Genomic DNA, 15,701 nt, shown 5'->3' on the forward strand with positions numbered 1-15,701 from the left:
AGTGTTAAATGAAGTGATTCATAAAGACCAGGCAGGCTTTCTCCCAGGTAGACATTTGTCTGACAATACAAGGAATATTATTGACATTTTGGAACTTTTGCAAACTAACACCAATACAAAAGCAGTATTGATTTTCATAGATGTGGAGAAGGCCTTTGACAATATCTCATGGAATTTTATGAAGAAAAATCTTAAAGGGATGGGAGTGGGATGGGGGTTTGAAAATGGTATAGAAACAATTTATTCAGAACAAAAAGCAAAATTGATGGTTAATAATGTGGTGACAGAAGAGTTTAAGATTGAAAAAGGAACATGACAGGGCTGCCCTATCTCCCCACTGTTATTTATTTCGGTCCTGGAGGTGCTCTTGAACATGATCAGAGGGGACCGGTTGGTTGAAGGAATTCAGGTCGGAGCTAAACAGTACAAACTTAAAGCTTTTGCAGATGACTTGGTTTTGACATTACAGGAGCCAGAATCTAGTACGAAAAGGGTGTTAGAACTGATTCAAGAATTTGGTCGGGTGGCGGGATTTAAATTAAATAAGCAGAAAACTAAGGTTTTGGAAAAAAAATTGACAACTTTAGAAAAAGAAAGGTTTCAGAAGGAGACAGATTTAAATGTGGTTAAAAAGGTGAAATACCTAGGGGTTAATATGACGGCTAAAAATTTGAATTTATTCAAAGATAACTATGAAAAATGCTGATCAGAAATTAAAAAGGACTTAGAAATTTGGTCAAAACTGAAGCTTTCCTTGTTGGGTCGAATTGCTGCTATAAAGATGAATGTATTGCCAAAAATGTTGTTTTTGTTTCAGACTTTGCAGATTGTGGACAAGATGGAATGTTTCAAGAGGTGGCAGAGAGATATCTCTAGGTTTGTCTGGCAGGGCAAAAAGCCCAGAATAAAATTTAAAATACTAACTGATGCTAAAGAAAGAGGGGGGTTTGCCCTGCCAGACATGAAACTGTATTATGAATCAGCAGCTTTCTGCTGGTTAAAAGATTGGCTACTTCTAGAGAACACTGATATTTTGGATTTGGAAGGGTTCAACAATGTATTTGGGTGGCATGCATATCTGTGGTACGACAAGGTTAAAGCTCACAAAGCTTTCAAGAACCGTATTGTCAGGAAGGCAGTGTTTAATGTATGGACAAGATACAAAGATTTATTAGAAAGTAAGACCCCAAGATGGTTGTCACCAATGGAAGCTAAGGCTCAGAAAAGACTCAATATGGAGGCCAATTGGCCAAAATATTGGGAGATAGTAGAAAAAGATGGAGATATATGGAGATTGCAGAGTTTTGAGAGATTGAAGGATAAAGTGTGGGATTGGTTACACTATGGTCAGATCAGGGAAGTTTTTAATAAGGACAAAAAAATAGGCTTCCAGGTGGAAAAATCGAAACTAGAAACAGAACTGTTAGAACCAAAAACTAAGGTACTCTCAAGAATGTATAACTTGCTGTTAAAATGGAACACTCAGGATGAAACGGTTAAATCAGCTATGATAAAATGGGCGCAAGACATCGGCCATAATATTATGTTTGCTGACTGGGAACAGTTATGGACCACCGGTGTGAAATTCACGGCATGCAATGCCTTGAAAGAAAATATTATGAAAATGATTTACAGGTGGTACATGACCCCAGTCAAGCTTGCAAAAATATATCACTTGCCAGACAATAAGTGTTGGAAATGTAAAGAAACTGAAGGAACATTCTTTCACCTTTGGTGGACATGCCCAAGGGTTAAGGCCTTCTGGGAAATGATCTATAATGAACTAAAAAAGGTATTTAAATATACCTTCCCTAAGAAACCAGAGGCCTTCCTTTTGGGTATTGTCGGCCAGAGAGTGCCAGAGAAGGATAGAACTTTTTTTATGTATGCGACAACAGCTGCAAGAATACTTATTGCAAAGCATTGGAAGACAGAAGATTTGCCCACTCTGGAAGAATGGCAGATGCAACTGATAGACTACATGGAATTGGCAGAAATGACTGGCAGAATCCGAGACCTGGGAGAAGAGACAGTGGAAGAGGACTGGAAGAAATTTAAGGACTATTTGCAAAAGTACTGTAAATTGTATGAATGTTAGAATGATGCAGGATAGAAAGATAACTTGGCATTAGTAATTTAGTGGAAAGAAGTATGAAAATAACTGAACTATAAGAACAAAGATGAAATTTGATTAATATTATGTCAAGCTTAAATATTTAAATATTTGACAATAAAGGGTAAAATTGGAGACATAATATTTGAAAGGTACAAATTAAAACAAGATTTGAGAGAAGGTGAAGTATTGCTGAACATGACTTTGTAAACGGGAACGCAGGAAAGGGAGATGTGAGGGAGTCTGAAAAGAAGGTTATGGAAATCTGGTTTTTGAAACTTAATTATGTTGTATTTCTTTTGTTTTGTGTGCATTTTTTATTTTGGTGATGGTGTTTTATGTGTTTGGTGTTATATTGTTTAAAACCTTTAATATATATATATATATTTTAAAGAGAGGACCCAAATAATTACCGCCCAGTCAGTCTGACATCAATACCAGGGAAGATTCTGGAGCAGATCATTAAGAAAACAGTCTGTGAGCACCTAGAAAGGAATGCTGTGATCACCAATAGTCAGCATGGATTTCTGAAAAATAAGTCATGTCAGACTAACCTGATCTCGTTTTTTGACAGAATTACAAGCCTGGTAGATGAAGGGAACGCAGTGGATATAGCCTACCTTGATTTCAGCAAGGCATTTGACAAGGTGCCCCATGATATTCTTGTAAAGAAGCTGGTAAAATGCGGTCTTGACTATGCTACCACTCAGTGGATTTGTAACTGGCTGACTGACCGAACCCAAAGGGTGCTCATCAATGGTTCCTCTTCATCCTGGAGAAGAGTGACTAGTGGGGTGCCACAGGGTTCTGTCTTGGGCCCGGTCTTATTCAACATCTTTATCAACGACTTGGATGATGGACTCAAGGGCATCCTGATCAAATTTGCAGATGACACCAAACTGGGAGTGGTGGCTAACACCCCAGAGGACAGGATCACACTTCAAAACGACCTTGACAGATTAGAGAACTGGGCAAAAACAAACAAGATGAATTTTAACAGGGAGAAATGTAAAGTATTGCACTTGGGCAAAAAAAAAAAAGGAGAGGCACAAATACAAGATGGGGGACACCTGGCTTGAGAGCAGTACATGTGAAAAGGATCGAGGAGTCTTGGTTGACCACAAACTTGACATGAGCCAACAGTGTGATCTAGGAGTCTTGGTTGACCACAAACTTGACATGAGCCAACAGTGTGACACGGCAGCTAAAAAAGCCAATGCAATTCTGGGCTGCATCAATAGGAGTATAGCATCTAGATCAAGGGAAGTAATAGTGCCACTGTATTCTGCTCTGGTCAGACCTCACCTGGAGTACTGTGTCCAGTTCTGGGCACCACAGTTCAAGAAGGACACTGACAAACTGGAACGTGTCCAGAGGAGGGCAACCAAAATGGTCAAAGGCCTGGAAACGATGCCTTATGAGGAACGGCTAAGGGAGCTGGGCATGTTTAGCCTGGAGAAGAGGAGGTTAAGGGGTGATATGATAGCCATGTTCAAATATATAAAAGGATGTCACATAGAGGAGGGAGAAAGGTTGTTTTCTGCTGCTCCAGAGAAGCGGACACGGAGCAATGGATTCAAACTACAAGAAAGAAGATTCCACCTAAACATTAGGAAGAACTTCCTGACAGTAAGAGCTGTTCGACAGTGGAATTTGCTGTCAAGGAGTGTGGTGGAGTCTCCTTCTTTGGAGGTCTTTTTACTTCCTTCCTTGGATTAATCTGAGATTGGAGAGTTTGAAGACTACATTGGATTATAATTGGAGTATAATTAAAATCTAAAAAAACTGGCAATAACAAAACTGAGAAAATATATTATTTTTTACTCTTTTTATGGTTTGGTCCTTTTCTTCCCCTGTTGTATTTTATCTTCGAAATGACGGATTGGATTTAGCCTAAGTGGTGGCAAGAAGATTTTCACCTTTCTATCGTCTCTTTATTAATGAAAAGTTTTAAAACTTTGGCAAAATTTAGCGGAAATTGAGGACTGTGAATTAGCGAATTCTCCTAACAAAAAGGCCAAAAGTACAATCACGATTATATTCTCTCTTTTGGGATTTTCTAAGATAATAAGAATATCTCCATTGGGTTATATTTTATCTTTTTTTAAAAAAAAATAATATTTATTACTTTTTCAACAATTTAAACACTACACAAAAAAGAACAAAAAAAGAACAATACAATACAATAAACAAACACTACATAACACTAGCACATTAAACTGACAAAACAAAACAAAAACAATTTAAAACACATCAAACAATTTCAATATCTTATCTTTCATTCACTTATTTCAACGACCTCCTCACACCTCCCTTTTTGTATTCCACTTCTGTTAATTGTTTCAGCAATTCCTTTCCATCTTCCTCTGTTTTCTATCCTATAATTATCTTAACACATTCTAACCTTATTTTATTCCTTTAATATTCTATTAATCTATTTATACTTAATTCCTTATAACATTCCTACTAAAGCCATATAACTTCATTCCAACATTCTTCTAACATTCATTAATTTTACAGTATTTCTATAAATAGTCTTTAAACTTTTTCCAGTCTTCTTCCACCGACTCTTCTCCCTGGTCTCGGATTTCTGCCAGTCATTTCCGCCAATTCCATATAGTCCATCAACTTCATCTGCCATTCTTCCCGGGTGGGTAAATCTTGTGTCTTCCAATACTTCACGATGAGTATTCCTGCTGCTGTTGTTGCATACGTAAAAAATGTTCTATCCTTCTTTAACACCAATTGGCCGACCATGCCCAGGAAAAAGACCTCTGGTTTCTTCAAAAGGGTATATTTAAATACCTTTTTCATTTCGTTATAAATCATCTCCCAGAGTGTCTTAATCCTTGGGCATGTCCACCAAAGGTGAACTCTAATCCTCAGATTCGTCTGGTTTTCTTTAAGTTCAATCATAGCAAGTGTCAACTTATGTTCATCAAATTGCCTCTGTAGGGCTGGGACTCTCTCTCTCTCCAGTTGTGTTACTTTACATTCAGCAGCAGCGGCTTTCTCCCTGGCTTCCTCCGCAGTTTGCCGTATCAAAGTAGATTCCTGTATCAATTTCTGAGTGGTTTCTGTATTGGTATTATTTATACTTTCTGTATTTAAGTTGATTTTAGTAGTTGAAACATCCACTTTCGCATTTATCGCGTCTATTTTCTTGTTAAGCTGTTCCAGTGAATCATTTATCTTATATAATGCAGCCACTAAGGCCTCTTCTGTCAACATTCCTCTTGGTTTTGAGTGTACTGGTGCAAAGGCAGCAGCAGAAGAAGCAGGGGGGGGCTGATGTTGAACCTCTCCTGGGTTGTTGCCAAGTTCTCCCAGACCTTAATGTTTTGTCAGCAGTTGACTGGTCTGTTTTTCCCTTTCCATTTGCTATAGCACTTAAAAGATTCAAGGTCAGTCCCAGAGTCTCACAGTTTTTTATCTTGCAGCTGGAAATTCCCCTAGCCCAGCTCTTGTAAAGCAACCAGTTTCAAAGGCTTCCACTAGGGGAAAACAGTTTCTATTTGTAACAGTCAATAGTGTCCTCTTTTAAACACAATTCAAACAATCCAAGGTTAGTTTCAATTTTCAGTTACTTTTACTCCTTTTTAAAAGCAGCCGGAGACAGTAGAAACAATGTATTTCTCTTATTTAGCTAGCTGTCAATGAACGTTCTAAATGCTGTCAATGAACATTCCAAAAGACGTCAGTCCTGCTAGCAGCCCGTTTCCAGGGTCAGAGCAGCAGTATTTTAGCTCTCTTCGCTCTCTTCCACAGGCATACTCAGTCCGCAACTTCCCCCCCCTCTTCTCCTGCCTCCAAGGGGGGGTTTAATGTTCTTTGCCGATGGAAATTTAGTCTTTTACAAAAGCCTTTCCAAGACTCCAGCTTGCAGCCTCATTGCCTCAGTCTATTTACAAAAGGGGGAGGCGGACGTCCTGTATTGAGCATCCCTGTTACGATGCCAAATTAAACATTTAAAAATCCAATTCTCCCGCTTCAGCTCTACTCACGGGTAATTACTTTAAAGTTAAATTGTCCACAGGAAAAGGTCAGCGCTCTCCGGCAACAGCTATGTATATTTTATCTTTATTTTGGCTATTTATTTTGTAATGTAGGAAATACCTGGGTTAATATATTGATTGGAGGAGCTCGGTGTTAACTTTTATATGTTATTGGGTTTTGCTAAATATTGTATAGGGCTTTATTGGTTGTGCTAATTTTGGTGCATTAATTAATTTTGGTAGGAGTGTGAAGAGATTAAAAGATATGTCGCACCAACAGAAAAAAACAAGTGAAGAGGGGACACCGGCAGCTAGGAGAAGCTCAAAACAAGAGTCAGATTTTAAGGGAGAAATATTGAAAATGTTTGGAGAAATCAAAAATGATATAAGTGATATAAAGCAGAGTGAAAAAAATTTAGAGGCCAAATTAGAACAAATGGATAAAAGGATTGGAAAAATGGATAAAAAAATTGATGAAACAGTAAATGAATTAAAGGGACAATTGAAAGATGTGACTAAGAGAACACAAACGTTGGAAGAGGCGATGAAGAGGACAAAACAGGAAATGAAGAAAGTGAGGAGAGAGGAGGAGAAAATAAAGGTAGAAATGTCGGAGATTAATAAAACACAAGAAGAAGTCTTGGATGTGATTGCTATGAATGAATTGAGGCAGCGGGAGACCAATTTGAGGTTGAGAGCCGTACCAGAGATACAGGGTGAAAATATTAAAGAGAGAGTGATTGCAGAAATAGCACAATGGTTAGAACTTCAACCAGAGGAGGTAGCTATGACAGTGCAAACTGCATTTAGAATGAAGGTAAGAACAACTAAGACAAGGAAATTCCCGGGAGACTGTCTAATTATATTCAAGGACAGAGAAATGAGAAATATGATCTTGCAGAAGAACAGAGAAAAAGGATTGAATATCGATGGAAATTATATAATTATTTTTAAAGATATACCGATCAGGCTGTTGAAATGGAGAGATCCATATAAACCATTGGTGCAAATTTTGAAGAAGAACAAAATAGAATTCAAGTGGGAATTTCCAGAGGGGATCTCTTTTTTCTACAAAAGTAAGAAACACAAACATACAAGCCCAGAGGAAGCAAGCAAGTTTCTGAGACGATATAAGGAATTAAGATCAGAAGAGGAAGAAACAAGAGGTGCAACAGTGGGAGCAGGAGCTACGGGGGAAAGTGGATTAGGAGAGGGAGAAGAAGATGGAAGAAACAGAAGAAGAAGAAGAAGAAGAAGAAGAAGAAGAAGAAGAAGAAGAAGAAGAAGAAAGATTATAAAATTTTAAATAAAATTTAATTAATTAGGATATCAAGATGGCGTTAGAATTATGGAATTGGAATATTAATGGGATGAACGATAGGAAAAAACAAAATAAAATTGAACAATATTTAAAAAAGGAAAATTTGGATATAATATGTTTACAAGAGACACATGTGGCAAGAAGACATAGAAGAGTTTTGATTAACAAAAGACTAGGAAATGAATTTATATCGTCAGACAAAAACAAAAAGAGAGGGGTGGTATTGTATATAAGAAATAAAATTGAAGCTCAGCAAATTTTCAAAGATGAAGAAGGAAGAATAATTGCAATCCAGATCAAGTGGCAAGGTGAAAAAATAATAATAGTCGGGATCTATGCACCAAATGGAAACAAGACTGGTTTTTATAAAGATTTGGAAGAAAAACTGTTTGATTATATGGACCAAAATATTATAATAATGGGAGATATGAATGGAGTAGTGTCAATGGAAATGGATAGACTGAGAGCATCAGGAATGAGTAAAGAGGGAAAACTACCAAAGACTTTTTTCTCGATGATTAAGAATTGTAACTTAATAGATATTTGGAGACTGAGATATCCACTTGACAAACAGTTTACGTTTCATTCAGAATCGAATCAGTCAATGTCGCGAATCGATCAAATATGGGTATCTAACGAATTAACTCCAAGAATCATGCAAGTTGAAATTCAACCAAGAGTGATCTCAGACCATAATCCAATCAAATGTGAAATAAGAGGTTACGAAGAAAGATCATTCAGATGGAGAATTAATGACTACCTTCTAGATGATCAAAATTTTTTAGAGGGCACACAAAAGAAGGTGGCGGAGTATTTTGTGAATAATTGTAATAAGGGTACAAAAATGAATGTGGTGTGGGATGCCAGCAAGGCGGTGATGAGAGGATTTTTTATCCAACAGGATTCAATAAAAAATAAAAGCAGAGAGAAAGGCAAGAAGGAAATTTTAAGACAAATAACGGACAATGAACAAATGTTAATTGAGAAACCAGACAATTTGAAAATAAAACAGAATATAAAAGCTCTGCAAACACAATTTGCTATGATAATAAATAAAGAAGTGGAGTGGAATATAAAAAAATTGTGACAAAGGAACTTTGAATTTGCAAACAAATCAGGCAAATGGCTGGCATGGCAAATTAAGAAAAGAAAGGAACAGAACACAATAAATAAAATCATCATAGAAGGAGAAGAGATAGTTAATCCAAAGGGTATCAGAAAAGGATTCTTGGATTTTTACAGACATTTATATAATAATAAAGAGAAAAATAACATGAGAAAAATAGAAAGATTTTTAAAAGGGGGAAAGGTGCAGAAGATCCCGACAGAAAAGAAAGAAAGGCTGAACGCCCCTATTGAAATGGAAGAGATTAAAGAAGCCATAAAAGAGTTGAAAAAAGGGAAAGCTCCAGGACCAGATGGATTTACAGCAAGCTATTATAAAGAAATGAGAAACATCCTGTCTACACCGCTGAGAGAAGTCATGAACAATATTTTTCAGGACAGAGAAATGCCAGAGATGTGGAAAGAAGCTTTTATTACACTAATTTGACAAGACTCTGATTTGACTCAAGTTAAAAACTACAGGCCTATCTCATTGCTAAATACAGACTACAAAATTTTTGCAAGTATCTTAGCGAAGAGGTTGAAAAAGATACTACCAGAAATTATTCATAAAGACCAGGCGGGTTTCCTTCCTGGCAGACAGATGAAAGATAATATAAGGAATATAATTAATTTGTTAGAATATCTGACAGCCAGGAATGAGAAACAAGCTGCATTAATATTTGTGGATGCAGAAAGGGCCTTTGATAATATTTCTTGGGACTTTATGTTAAAAAATTTAGAATATATGGAAGTGGGGAAAGAATTATTTAATGGAATAAAAGCGATATATACTGAACAAAGAGCGAAGCTTATTGTAAACAACATGACTACAGAAGAATTAAAGATATCAAAAGGTATGAGACAAGGATGCCCTCTCTCACCATTGTTATTCATAATGGTTCTGGAAATTTTCTTAAATTCAATAAGGAGAAATGAAGCAATAAAAGGTGTGTCAGTAGGCTGGAATGAGTATAGAGTAAAGGCCTTTGCCGATGATCTGGTAATAACAGTGGAAGAACATCATTACCGGCATGCCCGTCTACTAAAGGAGGCCGGCCTAGTGGAGGATTAGTTATAGCAATTTCCTTGAAAATACAGGCAAAACTCATGCTTGTAAATGCATCCACCTTTGCAATTACAGCCCTGATTACGAGAAAAATTTTTGAACTTGTTATAACAAATGTCTATCTTCCTCCTGGAGGCAACACTGCAGACTTATACAATAAATGGGGAATTTTGGAGGAACATCTTACTCTTTGTCTCTCCAAATACCCCAATATACCCAATGTTATAGCAGGGGACTTCAATGCTCGCATTGCAACAAACTGGGAGTCTTTAATCAAAGCCAAATGGTGGATAACCCCAGAACTCATTAATGACCTTGCCCTCCATACTCAAAGACTTTCCAAAGACAAAAGGGTAAATGAAGCAGGAACCCTTCTTTACCAATTGGTACTACGTCTAAACTTAGTGATTCTAAACGGGAATTGCCCGCCAGACGTACCGGGTGATTTCACACACATAAGCTCCTCTGCAAACAGTGTCCTGGATTATATGTTAGTGTCTCACGACATATTCCCCCAATTTTCCCATTTCAAAGTTGAAAATATTCAACTGAGCGACCACTTACCGTTGGTCGCCACAATGACTATAGACTGGACCGCAGATGGAGACAGGCACCCAACACATCTGATTACGAACTCAGTATTGCAAATCAAAAGTGTTAAATGGTCCGAATTACAGGCCCAAAAATACTCAGCATATTTCCAACGAGAGCTAAAACAAGCATATTCAGGCTTAATCGAGGACTATTACGATTATGACCAAACCCTAAGACTATTCTCGAATCTGTCAGAAGATCTAATGTCCTTTTTCTCTGTTCCGACGCATAAAATAAATCAAACACAAAGGAAGATAGGTGCATTGTGGTTCAATAGTGCTTGTAAACAGGCTAGACAACTTCTTGGTAACATCTACAAAGAGTATAAAGCCTCCGGGGCAACGGTCCTGCCAAAAGAATATTTCCTAGCAAAATCGGCCTACAAGCAAATTCAAAAGGGAGCTAGACAGGAATGGCAAGTGAATCAATGGCGGGCAATCATAGAAGCCTCATCATTACGGAACTCTAGACAATTTTGGCTCCTGGTAAATAAAAGATCTAAAAGATACCCTTTAACTATTATCCCTGCCCCGGTTTGGGAATCTTACTTAAAAAATTATTTTGCCACAACTGACTGTATTGCTAACACAAGAGATGAATTTCAAGAACAGCTTCCCCTCTGGCCCCCCACCGATCCAGAGGACATCCATGATTTGATCGTTAAACTCAAAACAGGGAAAGCGCCTGGGCCAGACCTGATCCCGGCAGAAGCTATAAAATACCATGCGGACTGGTGGGCTAAAGTCCTGGCGACCATTTTCGATGCCATTAACAACTCTGGAATGATCCCGGAAGTATGGAAGGACGCTATTATCGTTCCAATCCACAAAAAGGGCTCACCAGACGACCCAGGAAATTATAGAAATATCAGTCTGCTCTCAATAGTGGGGAAACTGTATGCCTGCTTTCTGTTGAACAGACTTATCCAATGGGCCGAAGAGAAAAAATTAATTGGGCCCGAACAAGCTGGATTTCGCCCAAAACAGTCAACAATTAATCATATTCTAATTTTACAGCATCTTGCCTGGAAATATTCCACCCCAAAGGGTGGCCAACTCTGTGTGGCATTCATTGACCTAAAGGCAGCATTTGATAGTATCCCCAGGAGCATCCTCTGGGAAAAACTCACCCGCTGGGGTATCGACAGAAGGCTTCTCTGGCTAATAATCAAACTCCATGAGAACTCAGTGGCCAGAGTGAGACTCACCCCGGAGGGCGACCTCACCAATTCAATTCCCATTAACAGAGGTGTCCGACAGGGTTGTATATTGGCTCCATTCCTGTTCAATTTGTTCATAAGCGACATGAGGACTCCCCTAATAGAGGCTCAAGAAAGGATTCATGCACCCCGCCTAGCACTTTGTCGCTGCCCTTTGTTACTATATGCGGATGACGCAGTCATCCTTTCCTTTTCGAGAGTAGGTCTCAGGAGGGCCTTAAATTTTTTTGGATCATATTGTAACACAAATTCCCTTACAATTAATTATGGAAAATCTAAGATCCTAGTTTTCTCAAAGAGCCGGAAACTCCACAATTGGAGAATTGATAGGAGAGTCAACGAACAAGTTTATAGATTCCAATACTTGGGAGTTTGGTTACAACATATCCTTAGTTGGAAGGCCCATGTAGCTTATGTTACAAACAGAGCCAAAGCTATCTCCTTGGCGATCTTGCGATTCTTCTTCACCGATGGAGCCCTCCACATCCCATCGGCGTTGAAAGTGTTCAAGGCCAAGGTGATCCCGACAATTGCTTATGCCATCTCAACTTGGGGGACTTTTGTCAACCTATCTCACCTAGAGGTTATTCAAAATCAGTTTTTAAGAGGGATATTGAAACTGCCCAACTGTGTAAGTAATACAGCGTTACGCATGGAACTTAATATTGTATCCCTGGAAAACGCCTTGTGGAAGCACATACTCTGTCACTGGTTATCTCTATGGCACAATCTCCCAAACTTGTATTTGATACAATGTATGTGGAGAGATGATTTCCAGAGCCCATGGGTAAAAAATTTACAACTGAAAATTATGGCAATGGGAATCTCCCCATCTAAATTACTAGAGCAGGACATAGTTCCAGCTAAAAGAACAGTAACCTGTAAACTAGAGGAGATGGACTTGCAGCAGAAAATGGTGTTGGGCAATGGTACCTGCTCACCTCAAAACCTTGGTTTATTACCCCTCTTAAGGATCCCAAATTATTTGAATTCCTTAACTTCTTCGGCTCATAGATATGCCTTTATAAAGGCAAGATTCAACACCTTCCCATCGAACGTGCTGAGAAATAGATTTTCCAATGGACAGATATCGCTCTTATGTGATTGTAATTGTGGGGCACTGGAATCGTTGCATCACATAATCCTTGATTGTGCTTTTCACTCATTGGCCAGGAGCAAGTTTCTTGATCCATATCTAAAGGGAATCGCCGATGATTCAAATGAAGTCAAACTGAGATATCTATTAAATGATGAAGACCCCCTAAGATCACTCACGGTTGCCAGATTTCTGATCAGCGTCCTATCCCTAAAGAAGAAAAACGGACTCCTGTGCGGCTCGGATAACCCTTTTAAACCATGATCTATGTTTTAGGATGTAACTAGATGATATCACCACTGATGTCTTTTACTAATTTATGAGCAGAGGGCGATGTTTATGCTGTAAATTTATTGTAATGTATGGTGTTGGTCTTTTGCTTATTTTGCTTTGGTTTTTTCTGTTTTTTTGTAAGTTTTTGGCTGTTTTAAATTTGGAGGTTAAGTATATATATGTTGGTGGGAAACTGTCGTGTGACGGGCCAATGGCCGTAATAAATATCAATCAATCAATCAATCAATCAATCAATCAATCAATCACAGTGGAAGAACCGCTGGAAAGTGCAAAAGTAGTTTTGGAAGAAGTTGAACAATTTGGTCAAGTGGCAGGGTTTATATTAAACAAGAAAAAAACCAAAATACTTACAAAAAACATGGAACAAGGTATGATAGAAATAATGCAACAACAAATAGGGATAGAAGTGGTGAAAAAAGTTAAATATTTGGGAATCTGGTTAACCCTCAAGAATATTGATTTGTTTCAGAATAACTATGAGCCAGTGTGGAAGGGAATAAAGAAAGATCTAGAGGTGTGGGGTCGAATGAAGTTATCTTTATGGGGTAGAATTTCAACGATTAAGATGAGCGTGCTGCCAAAGATGTTGTTTTTGTTTCAGACAATTCCAATAATCAAGGGGACAGTGATTTTTAAAGAATGGCAAAGAGCAATTTCAAGATATATCTGGCAGGGTAAGAAGCCCAGAATTCAGTTTAAGTTATTAACGGATGCGAAAGAAAGAGGAGGCTTTGCCCTGCCAGACTTGAAATTATATTATGAAGCTTCATGTCTCTGTTGGTTGAAGGAATGGATAAAGTTAAAAAAGACTGATTTGCTAGATTTAGAAGGTTTTGATAACAAATTTGGCTGGCACGCATATTTATGGTGTGAGAAGAAAAAAATCCATAAAGGTTTCGAAAACCACATCTTTAGAAGATCTCTCATAGAAATATGGGAGAGGTATAAAAGCATATTAGAACCAAGAATTCCCCACTGGCTATCTCCGTTAGAAGTTATGAGTCCTAAGAAAGTCAATATGAGGGGGAACTGGATTACATATAAAGAATTGATAGTAAAAGAAGGAGGAAAATGGAAAATGAAACCTTATGAAGAAGTGAAGGAGCACGTATATGATTGGTTGCATTATTATCAGGTTAATGAAATGTTTAAAAAGGATTTTAAAGAAAGAGGTTTTAATGAAAAAGAATCAAAATTTCAAAAGGAAATAATAATGAGTACAAAATTTTATCTAAAATGCATAAAATGTTGCTGGAATGGTACACAAAAGATGAGGAAGTTAAATCGGTTATGATACACTGGGCCAGAGATTTGGGTCATAATATACAGTTCAATGACTGGATAAAATTATGGAATGAAAATATAAAATTTACGGCATGTACTGCATTAAAGGAAAATGTTATGAAAATGGTTTATAGATGGTATATTACACCCGTAAAATTGGCAAAAATGTGTAAAACATGTAATAAGTGTTGGAAATGTAAAGAAAAAGAGGGAACATTTTACCATATGTGGTGGGATTGTAAGAAGGTGAAGGGTTTCTGGGAATTGATATATAATGAGTTGAAAAAGATGTTGAAATGTACATTTGTTAAGAAACCAGAGGCTTTTCTTTTAGGAATAGTAGGAAATGAGATAAATAGAAAAGACTGTAAACTTTTCCAATACGCAGTAACTGCAGCGAGAATACTACTGGCCCAAAAATGGAAACAGGAACAACTACCGACGTTAGAAGAATGGAGAATGAAACTGATGGACTATGCAGAATTAGATAAACTAACGGGGAAGATCAGATATCTACGTGACCAAAAGTTCATCGAAGATTGGGGAAAATTTTCAGATTATTTGAAATGTATATGTGATGAGCATACAACGCTAGTGGGATTTCAAGAAGCTCTGTGAATGTTTGAGGAATATTGTGTTGAAGAAAAATAAGAGGGTGAAGGTATATAAAATGCAATATAAAATTAGGAAATGTGTAATTAAAAAATTGAATAATGGATGATTGTTAGAGGCTGAAGGAAGTCCAAAAGAGAAAATATGTGATAAATTTAGATTGGATATTATAAATGTATGTTGGAAAATTAATAAAAATTATTTATATAAAAAAAATAGAGAACAAGGTAAATTACCTAGGGGTATGGATCACAAATAAAAATACGAATTTATTTAATGACAATTACATTTAAAAAATGGAAGGATATTAAAGGAAGTATAGAAAAATGGAACGAACTAAAACTTTCAATATGGGGGAGAGTGTCAATGATCAGTATGGTGATTATCATGGGAATTGGGGTTGCTTGTGTGTAAACCTCCAGCTGTTCCCAACTGCTTGGGGTGGTTGCGTCTTTCCCCGGCTGAGCAGCCCTTCTGCGCTGCTGCTCAGTCGCTGGCAGAATCCGTCAGTGGGTGTCTCCTAAATTTCCTCCAGCATAAGAGTTCCTTAACGGACAACCTTCGCCTCGCCTCCCTGCGCGGAAGCCTTCTGCGCAGAGTGGGCGTGCCAAGCGGTGGTCCTCCACTCTCCTCACTGACTTCACTGGAAGAGTCTCGGAGCCTCCCCTCCGAAGTGCTCTCTGCCTCTCCCTTCTTCCTGGTGTCACCTGGACTTCTTTCCCCAAAGGACGTCCTCTCTCTTCCTTTACTGGTTCCCTCTTCGGCAGAATCTGGGAGCCTAGCCTCTCCACTCCAAAATGGTCAAAGGCCTGGAAACGATGCCTTATGAGGAACGGTTAAGGGAGCTGGGCATGTTTAGCCTGGAGAAGAGGAGGTTAAGGGGTGATATGATAGCCATGTTCAAATATATAAAAGGATGTCACATAGAGGAGGGAGAATGGTTGTTTTCTGCTGCTCCAGAGAAGCGGACACGGAGCAATGGATCCAAACTACAAGAAAG

General features: G+C 38.0%; 2 long non-coding RNA genes across 2 annotated transcripts in view; one reads left to right on the forward strand and one right to left on the reverse strand.

Moving 5' to 3' along the window:
* The window catches only part of LOC310697749, a 463,108-nt gene that overhangs the window by 147,314 nt on the left and 300,093 nt on the right, over nt 1–15,701 (reverse strand). The window lies entirely within an intron of this gene.
* LOC310697763 lies at nt 6,364–14,899 on the forward strand. The gene is made up of 2 exons (XR_014521205.1): nt 6,364–9,545; nt 13,054–14,899. It is a non-coding gene; the product is annotated as an uncharacterized lncRNA (long non-coding RNA).

This window comes from Podarcis liolepis (assembly GCF_965112155.1).
Source record: "Podarcis liolepis genome assembly, chromosome: W".
Lineage (NCBI taxonomy): Eukaryota > Metazoa > Chordata > Lepidosauria > Squamata > Lacertidae > Podarcis > Podarcis liolepis.